At 41.0% G+C, this 18,494-nt stretch overlaps 1 protein-coding gene across 1 annotated transcript in view; it reads left to right on the top strand.

Moving 5' to 3' along the window:
• The first annotated feature begins 1,967 nt into the window (after window positions 1-1,967).
• clip1a (CAP-GLY domain containing linker protein 1a) overlaps window positions 1,968-18,494 on the top strand; it is a 155,616-nt gene continuing 139,089 nt past the window's right edge. The window contains exon 1 of the mRNA XM_043715268.1: window positions 1,968-2,075. The gene's annotated coding sequence lies outside the window, so the exon portion shown is untranslated. The remainder of the gene's footprint in view (window positions 2,076-18,494) is intronic.

Genomic DNA, 18,494 nt, shown 5'->3' with positions numbered 1-18,494 from the left:
CTCTCTGTATCCAGTGGTGACAGTGTGTGTAGCGCTGATTCTGTATCCAGTGGTGACAGTGTGTGTAGTGCTGGCTCTGTATCCAGTGGTGACAGTGTGTGTAGTTCTGACTCTCTGTATCCAGTGGTGACAGTGTGTGTAGTGCTGACACTCTCTGTATCCAGTGGTGACAGTGCTAACTCTCTGTATCAAGTGGTGACAGTGTGTGTAGTGCTGACTCTCTATCCAGTGGTGACAGTGTGTAGTGCTGACTCTGTATCCAGTGGTGAGTGTGTGTAGTGCTGACACCCCTGTATCCAGTGGTGACAGTGTGAGTAGTGCTGACTCTCTCTGTATCCAGTGGTGACAGTGTGTGTAGTGCTGACTCTCTGTATCCAGTGGTGACAGTGTGTATAGTGCTGACTCTGTATCCAGTGGTGGCAGTGCTAACTCTGTATCCAGTGGTGACAGTGTGTGTAGTGCTGACTCTGTATCCAATGGTGACAGTGTGTGTAGTGCTGACTCTCTCTGTATCCAGTGGTGACAATGTGTGTAGTGCTGACACTCTCTGTATCCAGTGGTGACAGTGTGTGTAGTGCTGACACTCTCTGTATGCAGTGGTGACAGTGTGTGTAGTGCTGACACTCTGTATCCAGTGGTGACAGTGTGTGTAGTGCTGACACTCTCTGTATCCAGTGGTGACAGTGTGCGTAGTGCTGACTCTCTGTATCCAGTGGTGACAGTGCTGACTCTCTGTATCCAGTGGTGACAGTGTGTGTAGTGCTGACACACTCTGTATCCAGTGGTGACAGTGTGTGTAGTGCTGACTCTGTATCCTGTGGCGACAGTGTGTAGTGCTGACTCTGTATCCAGTGGTGACAGTGTGTGTAGTGCTGTCTCTATATCCAGTGGTGACAGTGTGTGTAGTGCTGACTCTGTATCCAGTGATGACAGTGTGTGTAGTGCTGACACTCTCTGTATCCAGTGGTGGCAGTGTGTGTAGTGCTGACTCTGTATCCAGTGGTGACTGTGTGCGGTGCTGACACTCTCTCTATCCAGTGGTGACAGTGTGTGTAGTGCTTACACTCTCTGTATCCAGTGGTGACAGTGTGTGTAGTGCTGACACTCTCTCTATCCAGTGGTGACAGTGTGTATAGTGCTGGCACTCTCTCTATCCAGTGGTGACAGTGCGTGTAGTGCTGACACTCTCTGTATCCAGTGGTGACAGTGTGTGTAGTGCTGACTCTCTCTCTATCCAGTGGTGAGAGTGTGTGTAGTGCTGACACTCTGTCTATCCAGTGGTGACAGTGCGTGTAGTGCTGACACTCTCTCTATCCAGTGGAGACAGTGCGTGTAGTGCTGACACTCTCTGTATCCAGTGGTGACAGTGTGTGCAGTGCTGACACTCTGTATCCAGTGGTTACAGTGCTGACTCTGTTTCCAATGGTGACAGTGTGCAGTGCTGACACTCTGTATCCAGTGGTTACAGTGCTGACTCTGTATCCAGTGGTGACAGTGTGTGTAGTGCTGACTCTGTATCCAGTGGTGACATTGTGTGTAGTGCTGACACTCTCTCTATCCAGTGGTGACAGTGTGTGTATTGCTGACTCTCTGTATCCAGTGGTGACAGTGCTGACTCTCTGTATCCAGTGGTGACCGTGTGTGCAGTGCTGACACTCTCTCTATCTAGTGGTGACAGTGTGTGCAGTGCTGACACTCTCTGTATCCAGTGTGATATCGTGTGTAGTGCTGACTCTCTGTATCCACTGGTGACAGTGTGTGCAGTGCTGCCACTCCCCGTATCCAGTGGTGACAGTGTGTATAGTGCTGACACTCTCTGTATCCAGTGGTGACAGTGTGTATAGTGCTGACTCTCTGTATCCAGTGGTGACAGTGTGTGTAGTGCTGACTCTCTCTGTATCCAGTGGTGACAGTGTGTGTAGTGCTGACTCTCACGCGGTGTGTCTCGCTCTCTGTGGGCGGTGTCACCTGACGTCAGTTGGCGGGGCCGCTTCACTTGATCGGCGCTGCTGGAGCTGGAGGTCGGTGAGGCCTGTTCTGTCTTGGAGCTGGGGCTAAAGTTTCTCCAACTCGAGGTGAGTTTTTAAAACAAGGAGGTTTTGTAGAGTGATCCCCGCTGGGGGCTCGGTCGGCTGTGGCGGGCGGAGCCTCTGTGTTGGTGAATGTGGCTGGGCCTGGGCTCTCTGGCCCGGGCCTTTGGGAAAGAGAGCGGTTGAAAGCTGAGGATTGTCGGCACCAGGCAGAACATTGACTGCCTTTTTCCCAGTGAAGGCACCGGGAATCCCAGTCCCTTACTGCTATATGCAGCCACCCTTCTCTCCGTAGATGTTGGGCTATTTGAATTGTATTTTTAAAGAATGGATTTACTGTTCTTGTCAAATGACAACTCACACATTTCGGTTTGATTCCTGTCAGCATCGCCTGTTACTTTTCAAGTGTCCGCTGAATTTATAACTGTTGCACAACGATTGTAAATTGTGTCACAAAGCCATAACCATAAAATGAAAGATGGAATTGCATAACAACCTTTGTTGCTGACACTTCTAAATAAGTATGCCTTACTTAAGTTATTGAAATCCAGTTTATTTTAAGGTCGCATCCTGTAATGATAGTGGATTAAGTTCCAACAAACAAACGGTCCATGTGATATCCTGAGTTGGCTTTGACCAGCTGACACTCTCCTATTTGTCCAATTGTCTCCATGCCTAGTTTTATTTTCTTTGTAGTTTCAGTTACCTCAGTTTTAAAAAAAAAACTCCTTATTACTGACTAGTTGATTCTTCAGAACAAAGTCCATGTACCGAGATATTGAACTATTTACATCATGCATAGATATTTTGACATCAATCTGTTTGAGGTGCTATCACACTTCTAGTGTAGGTGAGAATTGATGCTGGGTCACCTGTTGTGTGCAATTATATTACTTTTAAGCCCCTCTATGACCTCTTCCTGCTCTATCTCTATTTCATCCAGCCCAGCAGCCCTTCAAAACATCTGTGCACCTCCAATTCTAACCTCTTTAACATTACTGATCTTAATCCTTATACGATAGGTGACCATGGCTTCAACTGCCTTTGCCCTAAACTGTGGAATTTCTTCTCTAAACCTCTCTGACTCAGTTCCTTGTTTTTCTCCTTCAAGACACTCTCGGACATACAACATAAAAATAGACCCTTCAGTCCAACTAGTCCATGCTAACCATGTTCCCAAACTAAAGTAGTCACATCTGCCTGCATTTGGCCCATATCCCTCCAAACCTTTCCTATTCATATACTTATCCAAATGTCTTTTAAATGTTGTAACTGCACCTGCTTCTACCACTTCCTCTGGCAGCTCATTCCACACATGAATGATTGTGTAAAAATAAAGTTGTCCCTCATGTCCTCCTCAAAACTTTCTCCTCTAACCGTAAAAGAATACCCATTAGTTTTGAACTTCCCCTAAAGAAAAGATCTTTGCTATTCACCTTACCTATGCCTCTTATGATTTTATAAACTTCTGTAACTTTACCCCTCAACCTCCTTCGCTCCAGTGAAAAAGGGCTTTTGCCCGAAACGTTGATTTTTCTGCTCAGATGCTGCCTGACCTACTGTGCTTTTCTAGCACCCCACTCTCGACTCTAATCTTCAGTATCTGAAGTCTTCACTTTCGCCTGAAAATAGTCCCAGTCTATCCAACTGATTTTTATAACTGAAACTCTATTTTCAGCAACATCCTGGTAAATCTCTTTTGGACCCCCTCCGATTTAGTAATGTCCTTTCTACCACAGGGTGACCAAACTGAAGAAGAAGCCTCACTGATGTCCTATGCAACCTCAACATGACATCTTCACTCCTATTCTCCAAGGCCTGAGCAAGCATGCTAAACACCTTCTTTAACCACCCTGTCTACCTGTGACACAAACTGCTTATGTACCTGAACCCTTGGGTTTCTCTGTTCTACAACCTACCTCTGGCCCTACCATTAATTGCATAAGTCCTGCCCTCGTTTGTTTTTGCCAAAATACAATACTTCAAGTTTATCCAAATTAAACTCCATCTGTCACTCCTCAGCCTATTGACCCAATTGATCAAGATCTCTGTAATTTGAGATAACCATGCCCATCCATTAAATCATCAATTTTGGTCACATCTGCAAATTTACTAACCATGCCTCCTATATTCTCATATAAATTGTTTATACAAATGGCAAACAAAAGTGGACCCACTATTGGTCCCTCTGGAACACCACTGGTCACAGGCCTCAATCAAAAAACAACCCTCCACCACGAACCCCTGTCTCTTACCGCCAAGCCAATTTTTGTATCCATTTGCCACGCTTGATCAGAATCCCATGTGATCTAACTTTACTATTTAGTCTAACATGTGGAACCTTGTCAAAGGCTTTACTAAAGTCCGTATAAACAATGCCTCCTGCTCTGGCGTCATGACTTTTTTTTGGTTAGTTCCTCTGAAAACTCAATCCAGTTTGTGAGATGTGATTTCCCATGCACAAAAACATGCTGACTATCCCTAATCAGTCCTTGCCTCTCCAAGTGCGCATAAATCCCATCTTTCAGAATCCCCTCCACTGATGTCAGGCTCAGGTCTGTAGTTCCCAGACTACTGCTTACAGCCTTAAGTAAAGGCAAAACATTAGCCACCCTCCTGTCCTCTGCCACCTCATCTGTGGTTATAGATGATACAAATGTTTCTTTTAGGGACCCCACAATTTCTTCGCCAACTTCCTGCATGTCCTGGGATGCACTTAGAGTCATACAGATGTACGGCACAGAAACAAACCCTTTGGTCCAACTCGTCTGTGCCGACCAGATATCCCAACATAATCTAGTCCCATTTGCCAGCACTTGGCCCATATCCCTCCAAACCCTTTCCATTCATTAACCTGTCTAGAAGCCTTTTAAATGCTATAACCTTGATTACCTACAGATTTGATCACCTACAGATTTGACCACCTTTCTGCTTTCTCAGACCTCCAGCACTTCCTCTTCTACAAAGTTAACTGTTTTTGAAACGTGAATATTTATTTCTCTAAGTTCTCTAGCCTTCACTTCCTTCTCCACAGTAAAAACTGATGTGAAATATTCATTTAGTATCTCTCTCAACACCTGAAGTTCAGCACATCGATGACCTTGTTGATCTTCGAGGGGCGCTATTCTTACCCTCGTTGCTGTTTTGCTGTTTGAAGAATCTCTTTGGATTGTCCTTAACATAATCTGCCAAGGCAACCTCATGTTTCCTCTTTGCCTTCCTGATTTCCCTCTTAAGAATCCCTTAAAATCCATCTCTTTGACTAATCTTTTGGGCGTCTGTTCAAATACCCTGAAGCAAATCAGAGCCAAATAATGTTTTGTTCAGCTCCTGTGAAATGCCTTTGGACATTTTGTCAATTTGAAGGAGCTATATAATACAAGTGTTTTCTTCTAAATTCATCATAATGGTTATCAGCATTATAAAGTAAAACTACAATTCAGAAAAATATATTTTGTAAGTTCTGTGTCATTTTATGTAATTCTGAAGTATAAAAATAAGCTGAGACAGATTATTGTGGTGTCAATGACAAACCGGTTTATCCTCATGGAATGCCTAAATTAGTGGGTGTGTGTGTATATATTAAAACTGTTAAATTGAAGTTGAATAGTGCCTTTGAGCTGGACTGGTGGAAACAGCTCTTCAATTTATACTGTTTTTGTTCATAACCTAGCAAGATGGCATTGATATAGGTTTGGAATTAATAGGTACCATTTTCCTGAGATAGTACAATGTATGGAGGAAGTATCTACTTGAATAACATTTTGTAAGCAGGAAATGTTGAGGTCAAATAGCATCTGTGGAATGAGAAACACTATAGTCAGTGATGTGGCATCAAAACCAGACAAGATTTCCATTATTAATGCATTGGACCTATTTGGTCTGGTCATTTTACAAGCTGGAGACACGGCAGATAAGGATGAGTCAATTAAATGAAAAGAAGTAAGCTATGCATATGTGCAGCATCAAGTCACTATTTTAAAGGACAAAAGCTTACATATATAGCATTTTTTGTTTGCAACTCTGGATGTCCCAAAGTCCATTTAATTGTGTACAGACTGATCAAAAAATTCATAATGGATAATAGATGTGGTGTTGAGGTTAATTTCAAAGTACTAGGGACACATTGGGAAATCTGGAAAGGACACATTCGGAATGAAAACATCATACTGTTGTTTTGATCTCAGCTGGAAATGACACCGGGCAATTCAGATGCCAGAATGAAACCTGACTTGATAGATCATGTGATTAATTTTTGCAGTTGGTTACCATGGTAGTTCATCCCTGAAACACATGTACACAAGTAGAACACAAAATAAAACAACAAAAACAGAAGTATAAATCTAAGAAGCTTAGAATTTAACCCACAGAGCACAACATAATTTCTACCTTTTTCCTAACACTGTTTTGTAGATAATCAATTCCAGAGAAAGATCACTCCTATCTCACCCTTTTAATTTCTTATTTATGTGACTTCCAATTTCCTTTCCCTTGGATTGCTGAGACTGTTTAATGACTTCTTACCTGGTTTGCAGCACGAATCTTTTTCAGTTCTGATGGCCTTTGCCTCTTTTTGGTTCCATGTCTGGAATGCATCTGTATACACGCTCAACTGTTGGACACTAAACTTCTTAAAACTCCTTTCTGTTAGGATGACTGGTTACCCTGAACTGAACTAATGATTTTCCATATCTGAAATCAAAAACTAAACAAATGGTCTCTGGTCTGTATGTAAATTCAGCATTATAACTGTCCCAACATGAACACTACTTGTATTCTGTCAGGCACATGTCTGAAGTTACATGCCTTCTTGGAAATTATGTATTTAGTCACTGTTTCGATTGACATTTTGAGCCTTTCTTTTAAAAAGAATGTTCATAAAACTAACCAAAATCTAATTTGCTCTATTTTAAGATCAAAATTATGAATATTACACAGGTATCCTACACATTTTTATCACAATATACTATTTTGGGTGGGGCAATGGTGGTGATGGCAGGAAGAAAAATTGAGACCATTGATGGATGGAGCAAGTTTTTAAAAAAAAAGGCAAGACACCATACCCAAGTTAACTTCTCTCAAAAATATTAAAAGAGAAGCTGCTGAAATTAGTCATGTTTGGCACTATCTTGAGACAAACATTCTAAGCTGCCCAAATTTTGTACAGCAGCTAACCCCAATCTTTTTAAGAGAGAAACAGAACTACAGGCCATTGAGCTTCATATTGCTCGTGGATCAAGAATTACAAGACATATTAAGAGGAAAATAGTATAAATTTATAGGAGAATAAAATATGGGGGAGGGAAACTTAGTTGCCAAAAGAAGCAAAAGTAAAAACAGTATGGACATCAGTCAATAACCTTCAAACCCAATTAGGTAGAAGCTCTTAATGTTTTATCACTGTTCAAGAAAGTGACATGAAAAGTACAGGTCTGTCAGCTTAACTGCACTCATGAGGAGTAATTTTGAAAATGAATGTCAATAAGAGAATAAACTTGCATTTGAGAAACCAATAATTAAAGAGAACCAGAATGATTTTCCAAAAACATAATTTGTGTGAATAACTTGATTTCAAGTTATTTGAGGTAACAGAAAGTTGCTCAAGGCTGTTGGGCCAGTGATGTTTATGGACTTTTAAAATCATTCCTTACATCTGATACATGAAGTATATTAACATGGAAGTTCATGGAATTAAGAAAGCAGTGGCTGTATGGCTATATATATATATCTGCATTTATGACAGAAGAAGGTGATAGCGAATTATGGTTTTCTAAGTATGATTTGGTTTACATTGGTGTTCTCGATCAGTTTTGGGTTCACAGTTTTGATAGATGGCTTGGATGTAGGATGCAATATAAGTTTGCAAATCATATAATGCTTGGCAAAGTATTGCATTTTGTGAGGTTTAATAAGGAAAATATGCTATAAAGAATGGAATTTTGAAAAATGTAGGTGAACTTTTGTCTATATATTTAAATGCTTAAATCAGGGTAAGCAAGATAGATATGACAGTATATGGTTTACTTGGGTTTACGGTTAGCGACATAGACTATGAAACAGACTTGCTCGTAATATAGGCCATAATTGGAATATTTTGTGAACATTTCTGGGTGTCAAGCTTTGGGAAAGATGTAAAAGCTTTGGAAAAGGTGCGCAGGGGATTTACCAGAATATAATTAGAATTTAGACACTTCTGTGATGAAGAAAGATTAGAAGTGCTGAGATTGCAATCCTTAAAATGAAAAAGTTTAAGAGCTGACTTCTAATGGAAGTTCTGAAAGAATAGATAGAAAAAAGCTATTCCCTTGATGAGTAGATCAATAGCCAAAAATCATTGAAATAAGATCATAAGAAAACAGGTTCAAATTGGAGTTGAGGTTTTTTTTGATTTGTTGGAATCTGGAATGTTCTACCTGAAATTTGGATAGAGAACTGGCTCGAAGGTAGAAGACAGCGGATGGTGATGGAGGGTGGCTTTTCAGGCTGGAGGCCTGTGACCAACGGTGTTCTACAAGGATCGGTACTGGGTCCACTTTTTTTTGTCATTTTATGTAAGTCATTTTGGATGTGAACACAAGAGGTATGATTAGTAAGTTTGTAGATGATATGAAATTTGTGGTGTAGTGGACAACCAAGAAGGTTACCTCAGTACAATGGGACCTTTGATCAGATGGACCAGTAGGCTGAGGAGTGGCAGGTGGAGTTTAATTTATTTAAATGTGAGGTGCTGCATTTTGGTAAGGCAAATCAGGGTAGGACTTATACACTTAATGGTAAGGTCCGGGGGGGGGGGATTGCCGAACAAAGAGACCTTGGAGTGCAGGTTAATAGTTCCATGGAAATGGTGTCTCGGGTCGACAGGATTGTGAAGAAGGCGTATGGTATTCTTCCCTTTATTGGTCAGCGCATTTAGTATAGGAGTTTGGAGGTGTACAGAACATTAGTTAGGCCACTTTTGGAATACTGCATTCAGTTATGGCCTCCCTGCTATAGGAAACTTGAAAGGGTTCAGAAAAGATTTACAAGGATGTTGCTAGGGTTGGAGCTACAGGGAGAGGCTGAATAGGATGGGGCTGTTTTACCTGGAGCATCAGATGCTGAGGGGTGACCTTCTAAAGAGGTTTATAAAATCATGAGGGGCTAAGATAGGGTGAATAGCCAAGGTCTTTTCCCTAGGATAGGGAGTCCAAACCGAGAGGGCATAGTTTCCAGGTGAGAGGGGAAAGATTTAAAATGGACCTGAAGAGCAATTTTTACTGAAGGGAGTGGTGCGTGTATGGAATGAGCTGCCAGAGGAAGTAGTGAAGACTGGTATAATGACAACATTTAAAAGGCATCTGGATTCAGAAGGGTTTAGAGGGATATGGGCCAAATGCTAGCAAATAGGACAAGATTTATTTAGGATATCTGATGGCCAAGTTGGACTGAAGGGTCTGTTTCCACACTGTACAGTTTTATGATTATGACTCTAAGTAATATTAGCTGTTAATCCCATTAATTTTCCAAGAGTGTTGAACAGAATATTTGAGGATGAGAAAAATAGAGTTGTGGACAAAAGCTGAGGGTGTGCAAATAACCACAACTCTACTGGGGTGGCATGGTGGCTCAATGGTTAGCACTCCTGCCTCACAGCACCAGTGACCCAGGTTCAATTCCCGCATTGGGCGACTGTCTGTGTAGAGTTTGCATGTTCTCCCTGTGCCTGTGTGGGTTTCCTCTAGGTGTTCTGGTTTCCTCCCACAGTCCAAAGATGTGTTGGTCAGGTGAATTGGCCATGCAAAATTGTCCATAGTGTTAGGTGCCTTAGTCAGGGGTAAATTTAGTGTAGTGGAATGGGTCTGGGTGGGTAACTCTTTGGAGGGTCAGTGTGGACTTGTTGGGCCGAAGGGCCTGTTCTCATACTGTAGGGAATCTAGTCTACTTGCAAAGATCCAGCACAAAGTATGGCTGTCTGAATGACCTGTTTATGTGGTGTACATTTCTGATTCTAACAGGAGGTAAGGAAAACTGTATAGGTTGAGAAGACAGTCTGAGTAGCAAATGACATTTTGTACAAAAAATGTATAGTAATTAGACAACAAGTGATATTAAAAATGCTGTCTTTTATGTGGATGTTTGCATGCTGTTTTGCTTCTGTGTTCAGAAAGTATACATAGGATTTTACAAACTATTTTAAATTTTGCTATTTATTTTGAAAATAAAAATTTGAATAATTACCTAAGTTGATTGTTTCTGTGGCATTCTCTACTTTACTTTTCAATTTTGAAGAAAATGTAGGATATTTGACATGGAGAACATATTTGCTATATTACTTGTGACAAGTGTACACTACCCTAAGTACGTTGTAAAGATCAAGAAATAAATAGATTCTCTTATAATAGAAGTGCAGATTGTCTTCCAAAAATATGTTGCATTGTGAATGAATTTTTGTTTTTAACTTTACTATCAGTAATCAAGCTTCAAGCAACAATGCAGCAGGAGAATAACGGTCCACACTCAGAGTGGATTTGTTATGCACCATTTTCGATTTAATAGTGATGACAATAGAAGACAAGAGAACATAATTTTGAGAAGGTTAGAAAAGAATTACATTAGGTTACTGATTTTTTTTGAATTGAGTAAAAGGAACCTTTGATTCAGGAAATCCTATTTAGTACACTGAACTTTTGAACTTTATGACAGTCCATATATCTGAATGTATATCTGTGAACGTTGTATTTCCATACATAGCCTGCATAAACTAAAACTGCTAACTACGTTAGACTTATTGGTTGTTTGAGGTGATTGCACTTTCATTTGAGACAGGCTAAAAGCATTCATCAACAACAGTATTTGTTGCCCATCTGTAAAAAATCTCTGAGAAGATGGTGAAGAAAGATCACTGGACTTGAAATGTTAACTCGGTTTCTTTTTCCACAGATGCTGCCAGATGGACTGAGTTTCTCCAGCAATTTGTTTTGTTTCAGATCTCCAACATCTATAGGTGTTCATTTTATATGAAAAAGGTGATATTGAGTTGCCTCTTTGAATTGTTGTGGTCCATGTGAGTAGGTGCTGTTAGGGTGAGAATTTAAGTTTTTGATACAGTGACCGTGAATGAATGGTGATGTTGCAAATCAGGGTGGTTTGTATGCGTAGGAGGGCCGTTTGTTGTTGATTCTGTTTTATGTGTCTGCTGTCCTTGTCCTTCCAGATGGTACAGGTTCCAAGTTTGGCATTTGCAGATGAAGGAAGTTTGAGTTGCAGCAGTGTATCCTGTCAATGGTATATACTGCTGCAGCTCTGCATCATTGTTGATTTGGCCCTGGATGGTAGAACCACACTCAAGGCAAATGGGGATATACTATCACACTCCTGACTTGTATTTTGTAAATAGTGGACAGGCTCTGGGGATCCAGGATAGGAAGTGAGTTACTTACCCCTACCCCAAAATTCCCAGCTCCTGACATGTGCTCTTGTAGCCACAATATTAGGGTGGCTATTCTGGTTAAATTTGTAGTCAATAATAAAACCCCAAAGATGTTGACATTGAGGAATTCAGTGCTGTTAAGCCCACAGCTTAAGATTAATGAACCTAGTACACTACCCTGAGGAGAGCCTGAGCGATATCCTACAATTTAGTCTCTGACAGACACAATCATTTTATTTAACCAGGTATGACTCCAATTGTGGAATGTTTTCTCCTAATTGCCATTGGTTTCAATATTGCTAGGCTCCTTGATACCATTTTTGGTGAATTACTGCCTTGATATCAAGGACTGTCACACTCTCCTTTTCTCTGGTATTTACTTTCATGCTTGGTCGAAGGCTATAGGCCTGGAGAAGATCTAGTGGTGCATTGGTAGTGTCCCTACCATTGAGCCAGATGTTTTTGTTCCATTCCCATGAGTGTCATAACAGGGTGATTTAAAAATACCTATACTGAGGCCTAGCGTCTTGGCAAAACCAGAACTAAGGCGGCAGGGTGGCACAGTGGTTAGCACTGCTGCCTCACAGCGCTAGAGACCCGGGTTCAATTCCCGACTCAGGCGACTGACTGTATGGTGTTTGCACATTCTCCCAGTGTCTGCGTGGGTTTCCTCCGGGTGTTCCGGTTTCCTCCCACAGTCCAAAGATGTGCAGGTCAGGTGAATTGGCCATGCTAAATTGTCCGTAGTGTTAGGTAGAAAGGGGTACGTGTAGGGGTATGCGTGGGTTGCGCTTCAGCGGGGCGGTGTGGACTTGTTGGGCCGAAGGGCCTGTTTCCACACTGTAAGTAATCTAAATCTAAAGTAATCTAATCTAATCATCTAAGCAGATTATTGTTGAAAACTGCTGCTTGATATCAGGGCACACTTCATCACTTTGATCTGGAGTGGACAGAGGATGCGTAATTTCCAGGATTGGGTTTGTTCTATATTTTGTTCATGAGGTATAATTGGACAGTTTTACACATTGTCATTTTAAGTCCCACCCCAGGATTTTGGAAATAATCTAGCGTAACACTTCAATGTTGCATTGTTTGACATGCTGACCTTTGGTTGATTTGTTAAGCCAGAATCTGTAAACTGATCCTAAAAAAATCCTTTGGCAAAATTCCAACCATAAACATGGAGTATTTGTGAAATCCTGGCTAATGTTCTGTGTCCAGCAATACCAAAGAAAAGTACTGCTACTTTTTTCTTAGCTATTTGTGTGCTAGCTTACTGCTACATTTGTGTACGTACTAGTCACTTCCACTTGGAAAGTAACTACCTGTGGAATACTTTGGGCGATCCTGAGGGTATGATGATGTGCATTTCTTTTGCTAATTTTCTATCTCCATTTCTAAAATTTACTTATTTATATATTCTGTTTTGCAGTTTAGTGTTGTATTTGTGTATTTTGTTCGCTGTCTACCATCCAAGTGGAAATTTCTTCTTTCTGGTTGCATAACTTCCGATTGTTACTGAAGTTATCACTCAGATCAGTTCTATTCTAGTGGGACCACATTTGCTGAATATCGCCATCACTGCCCATCTGACTGGTTTATTAGTTGGCAAAGCTGAGTTTAGATTCAGTTTATGTATTTTATCAACTTAATATAAACTTTGTTTACTTTGAAAAATTATTGGAACATGAAAACCTCTTGATGGGAATGCAATGTGTGCAAACAATTTGGAATTCCCTAAACTGCATGTTGTATAATGCCTCAAGTTTGCCTTTTCTGTGCTAGCAATAAATCATGCTTTGATGTGATTCTGCAGTATCACACCTAAGTGGCTGTTTGTTAGGTATGAACCTCTGTTATTTTGATGGCTAATTCTACCACCTGGCAATTGCAGCCGAGTGTAATGGCAACCATTTCCTGTAGGTATGAGGAGTGGAAATGTGGGCTGAATTCTGTTCTCTTCCTCAATTAGTGACATTGCAGCTCAATGTTCCCACAGTCAACCCAGTATGATGTGTTAAATCAGTGTTAAGCAGATCAAACTTGGAATATTCTTGATGTTTTGTTGAGCCATGCAGATAATGTGTTGTGTTGAGTTAATTGATTTCAATTTGTAATATCTCATAAAAATACAAGCCCTGGATGTAGGTTTTCTCACTGAGCTGGAAGGTTCGTTTTCAGACGTTTCGTCACCATATTGGGTAACGTCATCAGAGAGTCTCCAGGTGAAGCATTGGTGGCATGGCCCACTTTCTATTTATGTGTTTAGGTATTCTTGGGTTGGTGATGTAATTTCCTGTTCTTTTTCTCAGGGGGTGGTAAATGGGATCCAAGTCAATGTATTTGTTGATAGAATCCCGGTTGCAATGCTATGCTCCGAGAAGATAGAGTTCTGGTTGAAATCTATCAACAAACACATTAACTTGGATCCCATTTACCATCCGATGAGAAAAAGAACAGGAAATGACATCACCACAGGAAATGACATCGTCAACCCAAGAAAACCTAAACACAGAAAGCAGGCCATGCCATCAATGCTTCATCCAGAAGCTCACTAATGTTACCTAGTATAGCGACGAAACATCTGAAAATGAACCTTCCACCTCAGCAAACAAACCTACATCCAGAACCTCGACCTGAGCTGCAAATCTTCTCAAAACTCACTAATACAAGTCCTGTTGAAGTTTAATTCAAATGTTATATCAGTAAATGTTGCATCAGTGACTCTCGTGAATCATACTGATGATAAGTTATCCTCATCTTTCTGCAGAAGATGTGTGAAGAATTTTTGGTGCTTAGTATTTTTCCAATTTTTTCATAGATTCCTTTTGTTTCAATCTTATTTTTAAAAACTTAAAAATGAGTGAAGAAGACTCTTCTGTTGTGTAGTTTTAACAAGCTCTGGGAGCATTCACTATTGCGGAGTGATTCAGCTTTTTTCAACAGAGATTATAATCAAATATACAAACTGTCCATATCTGATCCTGATCTCATCTAAGAAAATAATTTTCTTTTGATTTTGTTTGGGTCACAGAGATTAGCATAAGGCTGGTGGATTTTGAATTCAAATCAGGAATCCAATCCACCCAGACTTTGTGTTATAAAGTATTTAAAATATAGAGCTGACGGGAGTTAGCTTTCACAGCTTTGACTGATCATGTTTAATTCATTAGTGGTGATCACACTGGTATGAAAAAGATATTTAGGGTTTCAAAATTCCACCTGTGAAGCAGCACCCCAGACAAAATTATTCTCACAAGCCGATGTCTCACAACCAGGGAAACCAAATCAATATAAAAATTAACTTTGAAGAGTTTTCATTGACAGGAGATATGTTAATTGTCGATAGAGTATTAAAACTTTTGAGGAATTTACTTTTGAAAGCCAGCAACTGAAGCTTTTCTCCCTTTCCCACTAAGTATTGTATTTAGAAAATCACGATAATGTAAAAGTTGCCATGAAACTACATTTAAGCATTTTTTAGGCAACCTTGTAATTTCAATAAAAACTGAAAGAACTATGGATGCTGTAAATCAGAAACAAAAATAGAAACTGCTGGAAAAGCTCAGCAGAGCTGGCAGCATCTGTGGAGCAAAATCAGAGTTAATGTTTTGGGTCAAGTAACCCTCTCAGAACTGATGGTAGCTAGGAAAATATTGGTTTATATGCAGAAGATAGGGTGGGGTTGGGGGCAAGGAGTAAGTGAGAGGTGGGAATGGAGCCCAAAGAGAGAGAAGAACAGTTGAACAGATAAAGGAATGGATAACCATCTGTAATTAAAATGTTCATATTTGTCTTTTGATTAGAAGACTTGAGTACTACCCTATCTTGACAATAAGCATTTAGGCTTTCCCAACAGTATCAATTTAATTGACCCTAACTGTGATTTCTCTGAAATAGAGTGGGGTGCTTTCTTTCAGATGTGGTCCAATGTTGCAAATGTTACTCTGGCTGACATGAAGTTTGCTTCAGTTAATTATTCTTTTCCTGGGTGGGGCACCCACTTTGAATCTTGAGAATGCCACACATCCATTTTCTTCGTACTTAGCCTAAAACATTGCAAAAGCAATCCAACTTTTCTTGTACCATTGTTGAAATATTGATTTGTGCAAATATGAAACAATTTGATACTTTGCTGTATAACCCGAGAGATAAAACTTCTCGTGAAAGGTTTGGTAAGTACTTGAGAGAAAGAAGCATGGACAAGTTGGGGCAAAGGGTCTGTTTCAGTGCTGTCTATTTGTAGGACTGTATGATTCTAAATGTTTTAAACAATTTGTTAAATTGCACTTTACAACTTATGTATCAGTTATATATCTAGGAAATCAATTAATCATAAATGTATTTATGTTCTTGATTTGCTATCTGACACAAAAAGATCTGAAAAATTGTTTAAAATATCATGCCCAAACCAGCTGTTACAGCTGAGAAACGCTCTTAGCTACCTTCTCTCCCCTCCCATTTCTGTCTCCATCCTGGAGGCTCCCTGCCTCAGTCCTGATGAAGGGCTTTTGCCCGAAATGTTGATTTTCCTGCTCCTCGGATGCTGCCTGACCTGCTGTGCTTTTCCAGCACCACTCTAATCTAGACCCCTGGCTGTTTAATGTGTCAGTTTGCTGTACTTAGTGAATTTTGGCTGTATATTAGGTGCAGCAAAATAAGCGGAGAAAGTGAGGTCTGCAGATGCTGGAGATCAGAGCTGAAAATGTGTTGCTGGAAAAGCGCAGCAGGTCAGGCAGCATCCAGGGAACAGGAGAATCGACGTTTCGGGCATAAGCCCTTCTTCATTCCTGAATAAGGGCTTATGCCCGAAACGTCGATTCTCCTGTTCCCTGGATGCTGCCTGACCTGCTGCGCTTTTCCAGCAACACATTTTCAGCAGCAAAATAAGCATCAAGTGTGTGTATTTGATGTAATTAATTGTTGTAGAATATAGATTTGTTTTGTTGAATAGCTCAATTTTTTTTGTTTTATGAACGTGCAGAAATGCTTCGTTTTGAATAATCAAGTCATAGAGATGTACAGCATGGAAACAGACCCTTCGGTCCAACCTGTCCATGCCGACTAGATATCCCAACCCAATCTAGTCCCACCTGCCAGCACACGGCCCATATCCCTCCAAACCCTTCCTGTTCATATTCCCATCCAAATGCCTCCTAAATGTTGCAATTATACCAGCCTCCACCACATCCTCTGGCAGCTCATTCCATACACGTACCACCCTCTGCATGAAAAGGTTGCCCCTGAGGTCTCTTTAATATCTTTCCTCTCTCACCCTAAACCTATGCCCTCTAGTTCTGGATTCCCCGACCCAGGGAAAAGACTTTGTCTATTTATCGGATCCATGCCCCTCATGATTTTGTAAACCTCTATAAAGGTCACCCCTCAGCCTCCAACGCTCCAGGGAAAACAGTCCCAGCCTGTTCAGCCTCTCCCAATAGCTCAAATCCTCCAACCCTGGCAACATCCTTATAAATCTTTTCTGAACCCTTTCTAGTTTCACAACATATTTCCGATAGGAAGGAGACCAGAATTGCATGCAATATTCCAACAGCGGCCTAACCAATGTCCTGTACAGCTACAACATGACCTCCCAACTCCTGTACTCAATACTCTGACCAATAAAAGCATACCAAATGCCTTCTTCACTATCGTATCCACCTGCGACTCCACTTTCAAGGAGCTATGAACCTGCACTCCAAGGTCTCTTTGTTCAGCAACACTCCCGAGGAGTGTCTAAGTCCTGCTAAGATTTGCTTTCCCAAAATGTAGCACCTCGCATTTATCTCAATTGAACTCCATCTGCCACTTCTCAGCCCATTGGCCCATCTGGTCCAGATCCTGTTGTAATCTGAGGTAACTCTCTTTGCTGTCCACTACACCTCCAATTTTGGTGTCACCTGCAAACTTACTAACTGTACTTCTTAAGCTCGCATCCAAATCACTTATGTTAATGACAAAAAGTAGAGGACCCAGCACCGATCCTTGTGGCACTCCATTGGTCACAGGCCTCCAGTTTGGAACAACAACCCTCCACCACCACCCTCTGTCTTCTGCCTTTGAGACAATACTGTATCCAAATGGCTAGATCTCCCTGTATTCTATGAGATCTAACCTTGCTAATCAGTCTCCCATGGAGAACCTTGTTGAACGTCTTACTGAAGTCCATATAGATCACATCTACTGCTCTGCCCTCATCAATCTTGTTACTTCTTCAAAAAACTCAATCAAGTTTGTGAGACATGATTTTGCACGCACAAAGCCATGTTGACTATCCCTCATCAGTCCTTGCCTTTCCAAATACATGTACATCCTATTCCTCAGGATTCCCTCCAATAACTTGCCCACCACCGACATCAGGCCCACTGGTCTATAGTTCCCTGGCTTGTCTTTACCACCCTTAAATAGTGGCACCACGTTTGCCAACCTCCAGTCTTCCAGCACCTCACCTGTGACTATCGATGATACAAATATCTCAGCAAGAGGCCCAGCAACCACTTCTCTAGCTTCCCATGGAGTTCTCGGGGTACACCTGATCAGGTCCTGGGGATTTATCCACCTTTAACCGTTTCAAGACATCCAGCATTTCCTCCTCTGTAATATGGGCATTTTTCAAGGTGTCACCATCTATTTCCCTACAGTCTATATCTTCCATACCCTTGTCCACAGTAAACACTGATGCAAAATATTCATTTAGTATCTCCCCCATTTTCTGTGGCTCCACACAAAGGCCACCTTGCTGATCTTTGAGGAGCCCTATTCTCTCCCTAGTTAGCCTTTTGTCCTTAATATATTTGTAAAAACCCTTTGGATTCTCCTTAATTCTATTTGCCAAAGCTATTTCATGTCCCCGTGTTGCCCTCCTGATTTCCCTCTTAAGTATACTCCTACTTCCTTTATACTCTTCTCAGGATTCATTCGATCTATCCTGTCTATACCTGACATATGCTTCCTTCTTTTTCTTAACCAAACCCTCAATTTCTTTAGTCATCCAGCATTCCCTCTAGTTACCAGCCTTCCCTTTCACCCTGACAGGAATATACTTTCTCTGGATT

This window comes from Chiloscyllium plagiosum, chromosome 25, assembly GCF_004010195.1.
Source record: "Chiloscyllium plagiosum isolate BGI_BamShark_2017 chromosome 25, ASM401019v2, whole genome shotgun sequence".
In the NCBI taxonomy this organism is placed as follows: domain Eukaryota; kingdom Metazoa; phylum Chordata; class Chondrichthyes; order Orectolobiformes; family Hemiscylliidae; genus Chiloscyllium; species Chiloscyllium plagiosum.
The sequence above is the reverse complement of the archived record's forward strand: the minus strand, read 5'-3'. Positions and strand labels throughout refer to the sequence as shown.